At 37.6% G+C, this 16,423-nt stretch overlaps 1 long non-coding RNA gene across 5 annotated transcripts in view; it reads left to right on the top strand.

Moving 5' to 3' along the window:
- Positions 1-14,588, top strand: part of LOC309512029 — a 276,593-nt gene extending 262,005 nt beyond the window's left edge. For 3 of the 5 annotated variants that reach the window (XR_014210852.1, XR_014210853.1, XR_014210854.1), the window contains 5 exons: positions 2,714-2,751; positions 12,329-12,440; positions 13,397-13,498; positions 13,577-13,701; positions 13,822-14,588. This is a non-coding gene — a long non-coding RNA (uncharacterized lncRNA). Of the gene's footprint in view, positions 1-2,046; positions 2,113-2,713; positions 2,752-12,328; positions 12,441-13,396; positions 13,499-13,576; positions 13,702-13,821 lie in introns of those variants that run through there. The other 2 variants (XR_014210856.1, XR_014210855.1) reach the window with 2 other exon arrangements.
- Positions 14,589-16,423: the final 1,835 nt, after the last annotated feature.

Raw genomic sequence — 16,423 nt, 5'->3', positions numbered from 1 at the left:
GCCGCCTTAACCTAATGTTAGGCCCCGGGGCTGAGAGGTTTTGTAGGCCCCCCATCCCCTTGATTTATAGAGTCCCCTTGATATACAGGTTTCGAGACCTACAACAGTGAGTTTTTTAATATTGTTTTTAATTTTAATATTGTTATTAACATATCACTGAGCACATAAACACAAGACACTTTATTTAACAACCACACACAGCAACTAAATTTCAACTTTATACAAATGAGAAGCGATTTTCGCGAGCGACAACCAATAGGAAAGAAGCCTTTCAGTGGAGCTCAGCTCCCGTCACCGTCTCGAGTGCAGTGCAGGCAAGACAGAAGAGTTCAAGGGCGATTTCACTGTTTTATATGATTTGACTGTAACTAACCACAAACATGGATATAATAAAAGAATGCATGGAAAAGAAACTGTCGACAGTCTCAGTGAGTTTAATTCATACATTTATAGTTCGAGTGTTGTAGTTTTATGATGCAAGTTTAGCACTGCTGCAGTTCATTTTACAGTTTCCCCTGCATTATGTTGACTATTATAGGGACAAGACAATTTATTATTTGTCAAATTCGGATGACGTTTTAGTCATTTATGACAGTATGAGTGAGTTTAATTTGTAGATTGATCGATCGTTAATCTAGTAAATGATTTAATCCCTGAACACTGCAGTGTGGTAATATAAAAACACTCTCCCAACAGCATACTGTTCTTTTGAGCCTAATTCCTAGTCAAATTCAAATTATATAGTTGTATAATATCACTTGTGATGGTGTTTTGTATAGATGTGGCCAGACGAGCAGTCAAACGCCTCATTCGCGCCGCGGGACATCGATACGCGCGTAAACGCGTCTTTGCATTGACATTGAAATCACTCGCGCCAGACGCTCTATTCGCGTTTGGTGTGAACGCACCATACCAATAACATTAGAGCGACAGCACTACCAACGCCCACAAGCGACTAGCGACATACAGCGACAAAATCTGACAAGTAAAAAAAAAAAGATGACCTTTTCAGCTCATCATGAACCTGAACATGGGAGGCCCCTGAACTTGGGAGGTTGAAAAGAGTTGTCCCACATATTTTTGGCTACCTGAGACAGTTATTATTCTCTAACTCAGGTGATATTTATATTTATATTATTCATACTACTCAAAATACTGTAAATATGTTCATAATCTGTAACATGCACTAGACTCCCACTGTCTAGTGTAATATTCTCTAACTCAGGTGATATTTATATTTATATTATTCATACTACTCAAAATACTGTAAATATGTTCATAATCTGTAAATGTTTATTCAGACTAAACCCAACTGTGACCCCTTTTTTTTTACTTTTTATACAATTTTTATTTTTTTTTATATATTTTATTCTTAGAATTTGTATTACTATGTTTCTTGTTGTATTTGTATTTGTATATGTGCACTGGAAGCTTCAGTACCAAGAAAAATTCCTTGTGGGTGCAAGCACACTTGGCAATAAAGCTCTTTCTGATTCTGATTCTGATTATTTCTGCATATATGTGAGAAATGCAGAGCTGCATTCACTGTGAGACACACGCAATTGACACTTTTCACACACTCTCCACAGCACACATCCATTTTCTCACGCACAGAAAAATCGCAAAGCAAAGAGGACATGGAGACCGACAGACTCGACAGAGCAGTTACTTACCCCAGACAGCAAGCCAACATTGAATAAACAATGTTTTTCCATCTGAATCATCATTATCGTTGATATTGAAATTTCAATGCAAAATAAATGTTGAATCACTATTACCATATCGATGAAAACCTGATGTTATTAATGTTGATGGCAACAATATTGGAACAACATTAATCTATAGTTATCTTTATGATTGATTAAGCATATTTGGTTTACCGGGCGACCACTGAATATGTTGAAAAGTCATTGATTTATAGTTGGCCGGGAAATATGATTGAAAATGCATCTATACATAGTTGGCCGGGAAATATGATTGAAAATTGCATCTATATATAGTTGACCGGGATATATGATTGAAAATCCATCGATTTTTGGTTGACCGGGAGATCAACACCAACATCCTGCACCGGACACAGCTCATTTCTGGACCCTTGGCACAAGCGTACAGGTAAGATATATGAATGAATTGTACCAAATCAAATACTGTTAGGCTGATCATTAACATGATGGTTAGTGTAGTAAGTTACTACTAGTAACTGACGCAGTGCTGCAGTCACTGAAATAGATTTTTGTTTTACCAACGTGTCAAAATCTGCCAAAAGTACTTCGTGGTTCTCTTCTAGGTTATAAAATTAGCAAAACCTCCGAGTCCAGTCCAGGTAATTTTATATGTGTTTTGTGTGTATAAAAGTGGCTGTGTTATACATGAACGCGTTAACAATTCAGTTTTTGTGACGCATGCGCATTATTAACAGCTTGTTTACGTTCAGTGTCTTGTAGCGCGCAGTGCAAACCAACAAATGCTGTCTTTTTGTAGACCGAGGTGGGGAAGCGTTTAAAAACTTTTTATTCGCCCTTTGTTTAAGTGTGAATTACATCATCTCTATTTTGTTCTTAGCACTGAATATCATGTCGTCATATCAGCGTCAAGAGTCAAGACACAAACATAGTCTACTAACTTTACCATCAAGTTTTTTTTATGACTGTTAAATTCAAAGATTGTGAAAGTGAGTTAAAGCTAATCTGTAAATCCGTCTGTCTTCATTCAGTTTACAGGTAATTGTGCAAGCACTGGCAGAGCAAACAGGTACTTTAGCTTGAAATCATTCTTTGTCAATTCATACTGCATGTTATTTTGGGATAAATTATGTCCTAACTATTTATCTGTCTGTATTTTATTATTATGAATCTGTATTTTCTGTTCACATTATAAATATCATTAATAAATTATGGGTAAAATAAATTCTAAACATGTCTTAAAATCGAATGTAGTACACCAAGTTCAATTTAAGATGCCTTATTACTACTCATTTAACCCCTTAAACCCTAACCGTCCCGCCGGCGGGACGCCACCCCATGAAAAATATTCATAATCAAATTACTAAGCAACCACTGAATGGAACAACACAAAATAGGTATCATTTTAAAGCTTAGAATCTCAGCTTTTTAATGCATCTAATTACTTAGATCAACTCCTAATGATTGCAGAGTTATTCCACTAAATACGAGTGTACCCGCCGTAGGCGCCACCTAGCTGCAAAATTAATAATCAATTTTTTTTCAAAAATATTACCTGGATCAACTTAAAATAGATGTCATTTGAAAGCTTAGAGTCTGAAATTTACAATGAATGTAGCCAATTTGATAAACTCCAATGTAGTGCTGAGTTATTTGCTGATAAATAGAAGAAAAAAAAATTCATAATTTATAAACTACTTTTTTGTACCACATACTGCAATATGTCAAAAACATCATACAGCTCAGATAGTCCTGTGTCATATGTCATTTGAAAGGTCTCAATGAGTAGAATACAACAAGCATAATTGTTCCAGGGTTTTTAATAAACTTGAGCAAGGTTTTTGTAAAATAACCCCTTAAGAGACCCATGTGTAAACCATATATGGATGCTGCATTTTAGACACATTTCCGCTTGTAACTTCATGAAACATGCTCCAATTGTGGAAAATTACACATCATTATTTACAGCAGATGCTTACAATTAAAAAGAGTCCAAACTCAACATAATCCATCACTCAGAACTAAAGATATTCCTCATGGAGTTCTAAAACACAAAAAATCCACTGATTCACGTAGCCTAGCAAGGTAGCTTAGACTTGGCCTTTTTACTCGTATCTTCATGAAACATACGCCGATTAGGGATGTCAATTTTCAAAAATTCCCATGATCGATCGTCCTTTAAATTAACGATCAATTAATCGATTAATCGTTAGCCTTAATACTGCGATATGCGTCTACTGCAGTGGCTATGACAGCATGACAGGGTCTGCAAATGCTGCTCAAAACGCTATGTTCCTCACCAAATCAATGAGAATGGTTTTAATATAAATAAAGGGCTTGTAGGATTGTAAAATGTTTCGATGTGATTGATAATTAAATTAATTATTTAATAATCAAATATAACTACTAATACAACGTGTCACCAACGCCGCCTCATATGCGCTTAGAATGTGTGACTGTTGTGGACGCGCTCTTCCTGGAACAACTGCACGCGCTGAATGAATCTGCTACCGTTAAACTGGAGCACTTTGCTAGCACGTTATTTATCTAAAAGAAACGCATCCTATATGAGATTAATCAGATATATTCAAAATAAACATAATATTACAAATTATATCTGCACAAAATGACGCAAATTCATGCACAAGTGAACTTGAACTAAGTTACGTGCCATTCATTCAGAACTACTCATGTTGTGGACGCGGTCTTCCTGGAGCAACGCGACACGGCAACTAAACCCAAATAATTCACAATGCTTTATTACAATATTGTTCTCTTTATAATGTTATGTAATATTACAGTCCCAATAGGCATTATTAGTCGTGCACTGCCGTTTGAGCTGCGCGCGCTGAAGCTGACGCTTTACTACAGAGTTAATTCTTAACCAAATGCATCCAATATGAGATCAGTCAGATATAGATAGGCCTACAGAAAATAAACAGTATTACAACTTACATTTGCACAAAACAAAAGGCTGCGAATGCACACGCAAACTTATAGTCATGATGAAGATGTAAAATGGTCCCAAACATAACTCCGGCGCGCTCGCTTTACATGTTTCGCGGTTGAGCAGCGCGCACGCGCATGAAGACCTGCTTAATCGATGATCGATAAGTTGTATCGATTAAATGTATTATCGACAATTAATCGATCGTCGATTAATCGTTGACATCCCTAACGCCGATCATGAAAAATTATACATCGTTATTTACAGCAGGAGCTCACGATTACAAAGAGCCCAAACTTAATATATTCCATCAATCAGATCTAAAGATATTTCCTCATGGCGTTCTAAAACAAAAAATACCTCAGACGCGCCTATCCTAGTATATACTCATGAAGCACTCGCGTTTGGTTTTCACTTATAACTTCACAAAGCATGCACAGATCGTAGAAAAATGCACATCATTATTTTCAGCAGACTCTCACGATTAAAAAGAGCCCAAACTCAGCAAAATCCATCACTCAGATCTAAAGATATTCCTCGTGGGAGTTGTAACACACGAACCACCACAGGCGCGCATAGAGCATTTATTATAGATGTAGCACTTGTCGCGTTTTAACTCATAACTCCATGAAGCATGCATCAATTGTGGAAAATGGCACATCATTATTTACAGCAGATTGTTAAGATTAAAAAGAGCCCAAACTGGCCATAATCCATCACTCAGATCTAAAGATATTCCTTATGGCGTTCTAACACAAAAAATTCCACAGGCGGATCTATGAAGTAGCAATAGCAGTGATGCGATGTTGTTTTGATGTGACGTTTCAGCTCATAACTCAATGAAACATGCATGTATTGTGAAAATTATTGACAGCAGATTCTCACGATTACAAAGAGCCCAAACACAACATAATCCATTGCTTTGATCACGAGATATTCCTCACGAAGTGATGCATACTTGGCTAAAAAACAAGTCTCTCATCCTCCCGGGGTGCAAAGTGTTTTCCAGTTTTCCCGGAACCATCCGTGCTCGATTTCAAACGTGGAATAACACAAAATATGTATCATATTAAAGCTTAGAATCTCAGCTTTTTAATGCATCCAACCACTTCGATCAACTCTGAACGAGTGCTGACTAGTCTCTCTAAACCGGAGTGTACCGCCCGCAGACGCCCCACAGACGCCACCTAGCTGCGAAAATATTCATTATCATATTTTTCAAAAATATTGCCTTGATTCAGACAAAATTGGTGTCATTTGAAAGCTTAGAGTCTGAACTTTACAGTGAATGTAGCCAATTCGAAAAACTCCTAAGTACTGCTGAGTTATTTGTTGATAAATAGAATTTTTTTTTTCATAATCTATAAAATAGTTTTTTTGTACTATGTACTGCAATGTGTCAAAAACATCATACATCTCATGAAACATTCAAAAATCGTTGAAAATTGCACTTCATTTTTTACAGCATATTAATACAATTAAAATGAGCCCAAAATTAACTTAATCTATTGCTTTTATGACAAGATATTCTTCATGGTGAAACAATTTTAAAAATGCCCATGAGGGGGCGTCAAGGTCTCAACAAAAAGGCTATCTTGGTTCCAAATGCTATAACTTTTGATTGCTTTATCCAATCACCACAAAATTTTATCCAGATGCAGCTCATATGTAGAGGGACTTCCCCAAAAAAGAATTTTCCTTCTACCTTATTTCCTTCCTGAGTTATTCCATGTCAAATAAGAAAGATATGCATTATCATTATAAAAATTATATATATTTTTTGTCTTTTATCAGCAGTTTCTCGGCAGGAGAATGTCCAAATGTAATGTAATGTATATTTTCAAAAAATTTGAAAAGTGTTCTTTCAAACGATACCTACCTTTAGAATCTCCTTGCTATAGTTTTGAAGTTATGAGTCTTTAGTTTTATGTATGTCACTAAGAAAACTCTTTTTTTTTTATTGCCTTCCAAATGTGTGAGGACTTAACAAAAAGGCTCCCTTTGTTCCAAGTGCTGTAACTTTGGATTACTTTATGCTATCATCATAAAATAACGATCCAGACGCAGACCACACATAGTGGAACATCACAAAAAAAGAATTATTTTGCCACCGTATTTCCTTCCTGAATTATTGCATTTCAAATAAGAAAGATATGTAAATTATTAAAAAATAATATTAATATTTTTGTCTTTTATCAGCATTTTCTCAGCATTAGATTGTCCAAAAGTAATAAAAATTTATATTTTCTAAAAATATAAAAAGTTTCCTAACAAATGATATCTACCTTTTGACTCTCCTCTCTATAGTTTTGAAGTTATGAGTCTTTACTTTTTTGTGTGTCACTCAGACAAAAAACTCCAAAAATGGCCTCAGTGTTTAAGGGGTTAAATTATATAAATGTATTTAATAATCAGATTAAATGCATATTTAAACTGTTTCAGGCCTCCATGTGAACAATGCTCAAGGTTTTGTGGCTATTAACTTGAATATGTGAATAAGAAGTGTACATCTACAAGTGTAGATGTCTGCCTCGCTGCCTGCTGTGAGTTTGTCTGCTTCGGTGCTGTAAGCTCCGTATTAGCCTCGTATTAGCCTCGTATAGCCTCGTATTTCCTTGTTTTGAACCATCATTTACTACAATTTCTAGTTGTTTATACTACTACTAAATACAGCTTACCCAACATCGCTGGCTTCCGTTACAACACGCTAGTAATTCGCTAGCCTGTTATCACGCCACCCGTGCGCTCAGCTATTTTTATTCATCTATTTTCTCTCGCGCCTTTGAGTTCAGAAAAGCTCAGGTGAGTAAGAAACACTCAACAAACACGGTGAGTAATGTCTTGTCCTGTTATTATCATGCGTTGCGTCTGAATGCGTTGTTTTTTGAGCTCTATCGATTTGATTTATAATTCTTGATTTTTCTCTTTAAACTCGCTTACAACGAAGATTTTCTACTTTTCCTCACTGAGAAGCACTAATGTTACTGCTCAAACCTCATAGTTACAACGCGGACTGTTGAGCAGACGCGTCTCAAGCCTATTAGTGATCCAACGCTGCATACTCTTAAAGGTTACGTCCGTGGATCACGGCTGAACGCGTCTTCTCCACACTCACTTACAAACAAACAAACAAACTTATAATATAAATTAGTATTAATATTGATAGCATCACTGGTAGCTTTGTTGCTAACTCACTGTCCATCTGTTAAAATGGCGAATATATCAGATGTAAGTAGTCTACCGTTTGGTGCAGGTGAGGACACATTTGAGCTTCACGCACTGCAGTCTGAGCTGGAAGCTGTTGAGAAACAGATCCACAACCTTTTATTGAGACAGGCCGAGCTGAGAGACCAGTGTTTGGTTCTTGAAACATCACGTGCCGATGCACACAAATCAGTGTTTAACGTTACTAACCCGCTGACTCCGACCGCGTCTACTCCGTGCGTTCCTCAGCATCGGTCGCGATCAGCCATGGTCTCGTTCACTCCGGCTCCAACACGCCACCACGAAGCCTGGGTGGTTCCGCAGCGGAAGACGCGAGTCAGGTTTAGACCCAGACTTTCTCCGACCCTCCCGGTTTTCGAGTTATCCACACAAAACCGCTTCTCCCCTCTACGCAAAACAGAACACGATGCTGTGATCATCGGCGATTCCATCGTTCGGCACGTACACGCTACGTTAGGTAAAAGTAAGGTGCAAAGTCACAGCTTTCCTGGTGCTCGTGTTTCTGAAATCGCTGCTCGCGTTCCCGAGATCCTGAACGGTGACGAGCGCGTCGGAACTGTGGTCCTGCACGCGGGAGTGAACGACATCAGGCTGCGCCAGACGGAGGTTCTGAAGAAAGACTTCAGGAATCTAATCGATACGGTACGCAGCACATCGCCTGAAACAACGATCATTGTGTCAGGACCGCTTCCCACGTACCGACTAGGGCATGAAAAGTTCAGCAGATTATTTGCGCTAAATGAATGGTTAATGTCATGGTGCAATGAGCAGAAACTGCTCTTTGTAAATAATTGGAATCTGTTTTGGGAGCGTCCTAGGCTTTTCCGTGCTGATGGCTTACACCCAAGCAGATTCGGAGCGGATCTTCTGTCAGATAACATCTCCAAAATGTTAAATACCCTTTGACTAGTAACCAAAAGTCCAAATCATAGTCTCTGCTGCACCAATTCAACTGATATAAACACTAGTGTAGAACATTGCATAGAAACCGTGTCTATTCCTCGTTTAGTGAGATCAAATAATAAATCTACTGCAGGATCTAGGAAAAATCTAATTGTTATTAAAACAGAAAATGTTGCTATTAGTAAACAAAAACTATTTCTAAAGCTAGGTCTTCTAAACATTAGATCACTCACACCTAAGGCAGTTATTGTAAATGAAATAGTCACAGATAATAGCTTCGATGTACTTTGCCTTACTGAAACCTGGCTTAAACCAAATGATTATTTCGGTATTAATGAGTCTACTCCTCCTGGATACTGTTATAAGCATGAGCCCCGTCTGATTGGTCGTGGCGGAGGTGTTGCAACCATTTATAGAGATATTCTAAATGTTACTCAGAAAACGGGTTATAAGTTTATTTCATTTGAAGTACTTGTACTAAATGTTACGCTCTTAGATGTTAGAAAAACATCCCTATTATCTCTAGCCTTGGCTACCGTATATAGACCGCCAGGGCCTTACGCTGATTTCCTAAAAGAGTTTGCAGATTTTCTCTCAGACCTATTAGTCAATGTCGATAAAGCATTAATTGTTGGATATTTTAACATACACGTAGATAATCCAAATGATGCGTTAGGAGCTGCGTTTACAGATTTATTAAATTCATTTGGGGTCAAGCAAAACGTCACCGGACCAACACATCGTCTTAATCATACACTCGATTTAATTATATCACATGGAACCGATCCAACCGATATAGATATCATTCCACAAAGTGATGATGTCACTGATCATTACATGGTAACTTGCATGTTACGTACTGCTGTAATATGTCATGCGGCGTCGCGTTATCAACCAGGCAGAACAATCCTCCCATCCACCATAGATAATTTCTCAAATTGCTTATCTAATTTGTCTCAGCTGCTGCCTGAACCCAAACAAACAGATGAACTAGAAGAACTAACTAGCACTATGAGCACCATTCTCTCTAGAACATTGGATGTGGTTGCACCTATTAAATTAAAAAAGGTCAGAGAGAAAATTAAAGCACCATGGTATAACAATACTACGCATGTTTTAAAGAGAGAAACCCGTATTTTAGAGCGTAAATGGAAACAAACTAATTTAGAGGTCTTTAGAATCGCGTGGAAAGACAGTATGTCACGTTATAAAAAGGCCCTAAAAGCGGCCAGGGCTGAGCACCTCCGCAAACTAATAGAAAACAACCAAAATAATCCAAGGTTTTTATTTAACACCGTGGCTAGACTAACAAATAAACAGACGTCGACCGAACAAAATATCCCGTTACAGTTCAGTAGTAATGATTTCATGAACTTCTTCACTGAGAAAATAGAAAGCATCAGAACCACAATTGTAAACGTTCAATCTTCAATCGCGCCTTATAATTCAGCTTCAATTACCCCCCCGCAAGAACAATTACAGTGCTTTACAACTATAGAACAAAAAGAGTTAAATAAACTTATCACTTCATCTAAAACAACATGTTTATTAGATCCTATACCAACTAAACTATTGAAAGAAGTGTTGCCTGTAGTGGAAGAGCCTCTCCTCAATATTATTAACTCGTCTTTATCTTTAGGTCATGTTCCAAGAACATTTAAACTGGCAGTTATAAAACCTCTCATTAAGAAACCACAATTAGATCATTATAATCTAGCAAATTATAGACCCATTTCAAATCTTCCATTTATGTCTAAAATATTAGAAAAAGTGGTGTCCGCTCAACTGGGCTCTTTCTTGCAACAAAATGAGATCTATGAAAAGTTTCAGTCTGGATTCAGACCGCATCATAGCACTGAAACTGCGCTCGTTAACATCACAAATGATCTACTTTTAGTTTCTGGCCAAGGCTGTATCTCAATACTAGTTTTACTTGATCTTAGTGCTGCGTTCGATACTATAGATCACACAATACTCTTAGATCGACTACAAAATTATACTGGTGTTCAAGGACAAGCATTAAGCTGGTTCAAATCATACCTATCTGACCGCTACCATTTTGTCTATTTAAATGGAGAAAAATCGATCATAACTCCAGTAAACTATGGAGTGCCGCAGGGATCTGTGTTAGGCCCTCTGTTATTTTCAATATATATGATGCCACTTGGAAATATTATAAGGAAACATGGAATTAGTTTCCATTGTTATGCTGATGACACTCAAATATATATTTCATCACGGCCGGATGAAAACGCTAATTTTCCAAATTGACAGAGTGTGTTAAAGATATAAAAGATTGGATGACGCGTAATTTTCTTTTATTAAATCCAGACAAGACAGAGGTAATACTTATCGGTTCAAAAAACCGCCCACAAAACCTCGCACAATACAACTTTAACATCATAGGATGTCCTGTTACTTTATCCGCTACAGTAAAAGACCTGGGTGTCATACTCGATTGCAACCTGTCTTTTGAAAATCATATTTCATATGTTACAAAAACAGCCTTTTTCCACCTTAGAAACATTGCTAAGCTACGTAATATGCTATCAGTTTCTGATGCAGAAAAGTTAGTTCATGCATTCATGACCTCGAGACTGGATTACTGTAATGCTTTATTAGCTGGTTGTCCTGCATCCTCAATAAACAAGCTACAGTTAGTCCAAAATGCCGCCGCTAGAGTTCTTACGAGATCAAGAAAATATGATCATATAACACCGATTTTATCATCACTGCATTGGTTACCTATAAAGTTCCGTATTAATTACAAGGTATTGCTACTGACTTATAAAGCCCTAAACGGCTTAGCTCCAGTCTATTTAACGGATCTTCTATCACCCTATAATCCATCGCGCTCTTTAAGATCACTAAATTCAAGGCTTTTGGTCATACCTAGGATATTCAGAACCACCAAAGGAGGGAGAGCATTTTCACATTTGGCTCCAAAACTCTGGAATAGTCTTCCTGATACTGTTCGTTGCTCAGACTCGCTCTCCCAGTTTAAAACTAGATTAAAGTCGCATCTCTTCAGCCAGGCATTCATATAATCCCACAGTTCAATCTACAATCCGGCCTCTAGTTCATAAATGCCAGAGGAGAACTGGCCCCCGACTGAGCCTGGGTTCTCCCAAGGTTTTTTTTTTTTTCTCCATTAGGTCACCTGATGGAGTTTTAGGACACCATTAGGTCACTTGATGGAGTTTTTCGGTTCCTTGCCACTGTTGCCTTTGGCTTGCTCAGTTGGGGATATTTTGGGGATATTTAATTTAATTTTATCAATCAATAAATTCCTCTTGAAATAAACTTTGTTGTATTATTTAAATTTAATACTGTGAAGCTGCTTTGATACAATCTGTATTGTGAAAAGCGCTATACAAATAAACTTGACTTGACTTGAATAGAAATCATTTTACATTTTGACACCCATGCTTTATAGAAAGCTCTCAGCATAATCAAAATTAAGGGTAATCACAATTATTTTACCATATTTACAGCCCTAATTTAAATTGTATTACATTACAGAATTTTGGAAATATTAGCCTCAACTGACTTTTTTAATTTTTTTTTATAGATTTGGCCTCGACTAGTCAAGTGAAGAAAGCTCCTCTCATGAGATTGCAACAGAAAGCAAGCAAGAGAAATGAAGACGAAAGCAACAGAATGCTGAAGATGAATCCAGAATTGTGAGTGTCATTATATATATATATTTATATATATATATATATATATATATATATTTTTTTATTACATGACGAATGAACATGAAAAATGTAAACCTAACTGGGCAACCACACAATGCCTTTGTTCAGACCTGGAATTTGCATGTGTCTTGATTGCCATAATTCATGATGACACATCAATCACTATAACAAAAAGTTAAAGGGTTAGTTGACCCAAAAGTGTAAAATTGTTGTCATTTCTCACCCTCATGTCATGAAAAGACTTTCGTTTATCTTCGAAACTCAAATGAAGATATTTTAAATCCGAGCAATTTCTGTCCCTCCATTGACAGTCCACACAATTACCATTTTGATGCTTCAAAAAGTTGATAAAGAGATCCTAAAAATAACCCATATGAATTGAGCGGTTTAGTCCAAATTTTCAGAAGAGACTCGATCGCTTTGTGATGAGATTGAATTTAGACTTTTATTCGCATATAAACATTAATCAACAAACATAAACAGAAGAAAAAGCAAATGTGGACTAAACTGCTTGGTTCATATGGAATAATTTTAAGATGAACTTTTTGAAGCATCAAAGTGGTAGTTGCGTAGAAAGCTCTCAGATTTCATCAAAAAGATCTTCATTTGTGTTTCAAAGACGAAAGAAAGTCTTGCAGGTTTTGGAACGACATGAGGGTGAGTAAATTACAGAATCTTTTTTTTTTTTGGAGTGAAACTAACCCTTTAATAAAATAACGTGGCCTAGACCTCATCAGAACAATCGAATCTCAATGTGTCTTGCGTTTACACCTGTACTTCGAGTTGTTCACTTGTGCGTCACCCAAGATGAATGTTAATGCCAGGCACTACTCTGTGACTACACAATCATCTGAACAGAATGGATCATCTGAGAGAGATATGGTTGTCATTATGCTATGTAACTGTTTGATGATGGTGTTTTTGTTTTTTTTGGTTAGAAGACCTCAGCTAAGTTCCTGAAAAGGCTTCTCCCAAGACCTTCAAGGACCTGATCGACTCTGCAGAATCTGCTATGAAAGATGATGAAACTGATGATTCAGGTTAGACTATAGTTCAGAATAAGATTATCTATACGTGTTCATGCATTATTTGCTGAAGTTGTCACATCTGTTATTTAGAACGGGGCAGCGATCTTGCATTGATTCATCTCCTCCTTGATTTGATTCTACCATCACCACAAGGCTGCAAGAGACCTGGATAGATGTCCTCATATCAAGCTGAACAACACCTTGTCTTCAAAAAGGTAAATTTGGACCTATTGTCTACCTAAAAATATTGCCATTTGGGTTGATTGTCTTGTGGAAAACTAATATAAAGACGACCAATTGGAGAGCTGACTTTGTGTTATTTTTGTCTTTGGCAGGGACCAGCATACAAGAACACCTTGATTGCATTAAAGCAGGGGTGTCAAACTCATTTTCACTGAGGGCCACTTCAGCATTATGGCTGCCCTCAAAGGGCCGGTTGTAACTGTAAGACTTTTAAAATGTTAATATATTGTCTCTTTATTTGATTATTACTTATTTAAGTTACAAATATTGTATATGCATTTGCAGGGGTGTTTCTAGGTTTTAAAAACATCAGGGGATGAGCCCGAAATATCAGGGGCTGGGTAATAATGATTTGATACAGATAATATTGTATTATTGTATATATGCAGGGGCAAACTGGCTCAAAATTCAGCTCTGGCACTGTAGCCACACCAGCACACATTACCACACAGTCATGCGTATTCAAATGTGAGGTAGTTAGGGGGGTTCGGGGGCATGCTCCCCTGATAAAATTTGGATTTCTCTGACCTACATATGTGCATTTTAAGGTGTTTAAAGCCCAACTTTTTTTGGGATAACAATAGCTTTAAAAGCATGTCAGTGGGCAGTAGCATACATTATTTGTCAAGATAACAGATTCTTAAAAATGAGAATGAGGATAAATGTTGCAATGAATGATCCACACTACAAAATGGAAATGCAGAATGTTTCTGCTTATTGTTGACAATACACATATTCCAAACGGGAATGGCCTTAAATGAGAAATCTTTCAAGGATTATTTTGCATAGATGTTACATTTCAATCAAAAACCAGTGCAATGTTTTTAAACCAATCAGTTTAAAGTTCAATGGGCTTTATGCACAGCTACACGACTTCCTGAACTTCAGCCAGCTCTTTGTTTCCTGTCTGTCATTATTGGACAAACTGATTAATCCAGGTGTGTCTTATTATTGTTACTGAGGTCAGGCACACCTGGATTAATCAGTTTGTTCAATAATGACAGACAGGAAACAAAGAGCTGGCTGAAGTTCAGGAAGTAGTGTAGCTGTGCATAAAGCCCAATGTTCACTCCTAAAGACAGTCACTTGTCGCCACCTACTGGCTTAATGATGCAAGTGGTGCAAACACAGACAAGAGGGGTGATACAAATGGTGAAAAGGCTAATACTGGTACCTATTTTAAAATAATATAAAATATCAATATATTATTCTTTAATCAGTTCTATGCAGCAGAATCAGATTTAACAGAATTTTTTTTTTTTTACCAATTGTCGAAATAAAGTAGGCCTATAGTACTAACAAAGCTATTTTTGTCAGAGCAGGAGCAGATCAGGGAGAGGACCAGTGAACGAGATGATCGTGATTCGTGTAATTTTACCAGTGTTGCCCAGCACGGCTATACACCATGTTACAGCAGAGTAGTAGGCCTACTATTGCAAAAAGAAACAAGTCCAGAGAAATTTCATGTCGGCACGTTTTTTAAGCGGACTTTGCCTTTCCAATGAGCGTGAGCAGAACTCGCAACACTCAAGCCGCCTTTCCACTGCAAACGACAAACGACAGCCGTCGGACCGGAAGTCATTAATTTCCAATGGAGAGTCGTACGGGAGCTGCGGGGAGTTCCGATCATATGCGTATGCGGAAATTTCGGATCCGATTTGAGCTTCGGATGCGTTGAAATATCTGAACTTCTGCGGCTAGACCGTATGCGACCGGTCGACCGGATGTGATGTATTCTAATCAAAACTATGAGCGCGAAGCTAGAATTGCCAATATTTTAATACTTTATTGTAAACGCTATTCCTGCAAAATGACGGTTATTAATAATAATGGCTGAAAAAATATTTGTATCATTATTAAATCAATATTTATATTGATTAGCTCTATAAAATCGACTGTTTTTTATATTAGATGTATTGAGGGTCATTCGTTTTGTGTGGATATATTCATGCATGCATTATATTCATTAAAATCATTAATTTTACCATTGTGAATAGCCGAGGGTAACGGTTGCTTCACGACCAATTTCAAAGTTCCTTGCGACTGACACCAGGGGGTGAAATGCGACAATCGAATGCGAATGTCGTGCGCAGTGGAAAGGCGGCTTCACACACACACACACACACACACACACACACACACACACACGGAGGTTGCTTGCGGAACATTGAGCAGAACGCGCTGTGGACACCGAGCGGAGAGCACAGTGCACACACACAGCGGAACCGAGGGGAACGGAACGAAGTTATGCATCTTCGGAAGCGGACTCGCACGCAAAGTCATAAAACACGCTGAGCCAGAGTCAAACCATCGCCGAACACGGAGGGGCGCGGCGGCTTTTTAGTAGGCTATATTTCGGCCAAAAAACGAAAATGTTATTTTCGGCCGAAAATTTTCGGCAGCCTAAATTTTATTGCATTCCTAATTTTAAGACACCCATATGCTCTCGCGGGCCACATAAAATAATGTGGCCGGCCGGATTTGGCCCGCGGGTCTTGAGTTTGACACATGTGCGTTACAGCATTAAGGTTAGGTGAGATTTTTTTTTCTTGAGAAGAATTAATGCCTATCTTGTGTACCTAATATTTATCCAAATTAGTCAATATTAAATCAAATCACAAGAATTGAACTGAATTCGGCGTTTTGCTTTGTATTAACCTATGGTATTAACGTTAACTTACCTGTCGTATCCTG

This window comes from Leuciscus leuciscus (genome assembly GCF_965113295.1).
Source record: "Leuciscus leuciscus genome assembly, chromosome: 13".
Classification (NCBI taxonomy): domain Eukaryota; kingdom Metazoa; phylum Chordata; class Actinopteri; order Cypriniformes; family Leuciscidae; genus Leuciscus; species Leuciscus leuciscus.
This window is presented reverse-complemented; position numbering and strand designations above follow the sequence as displayed.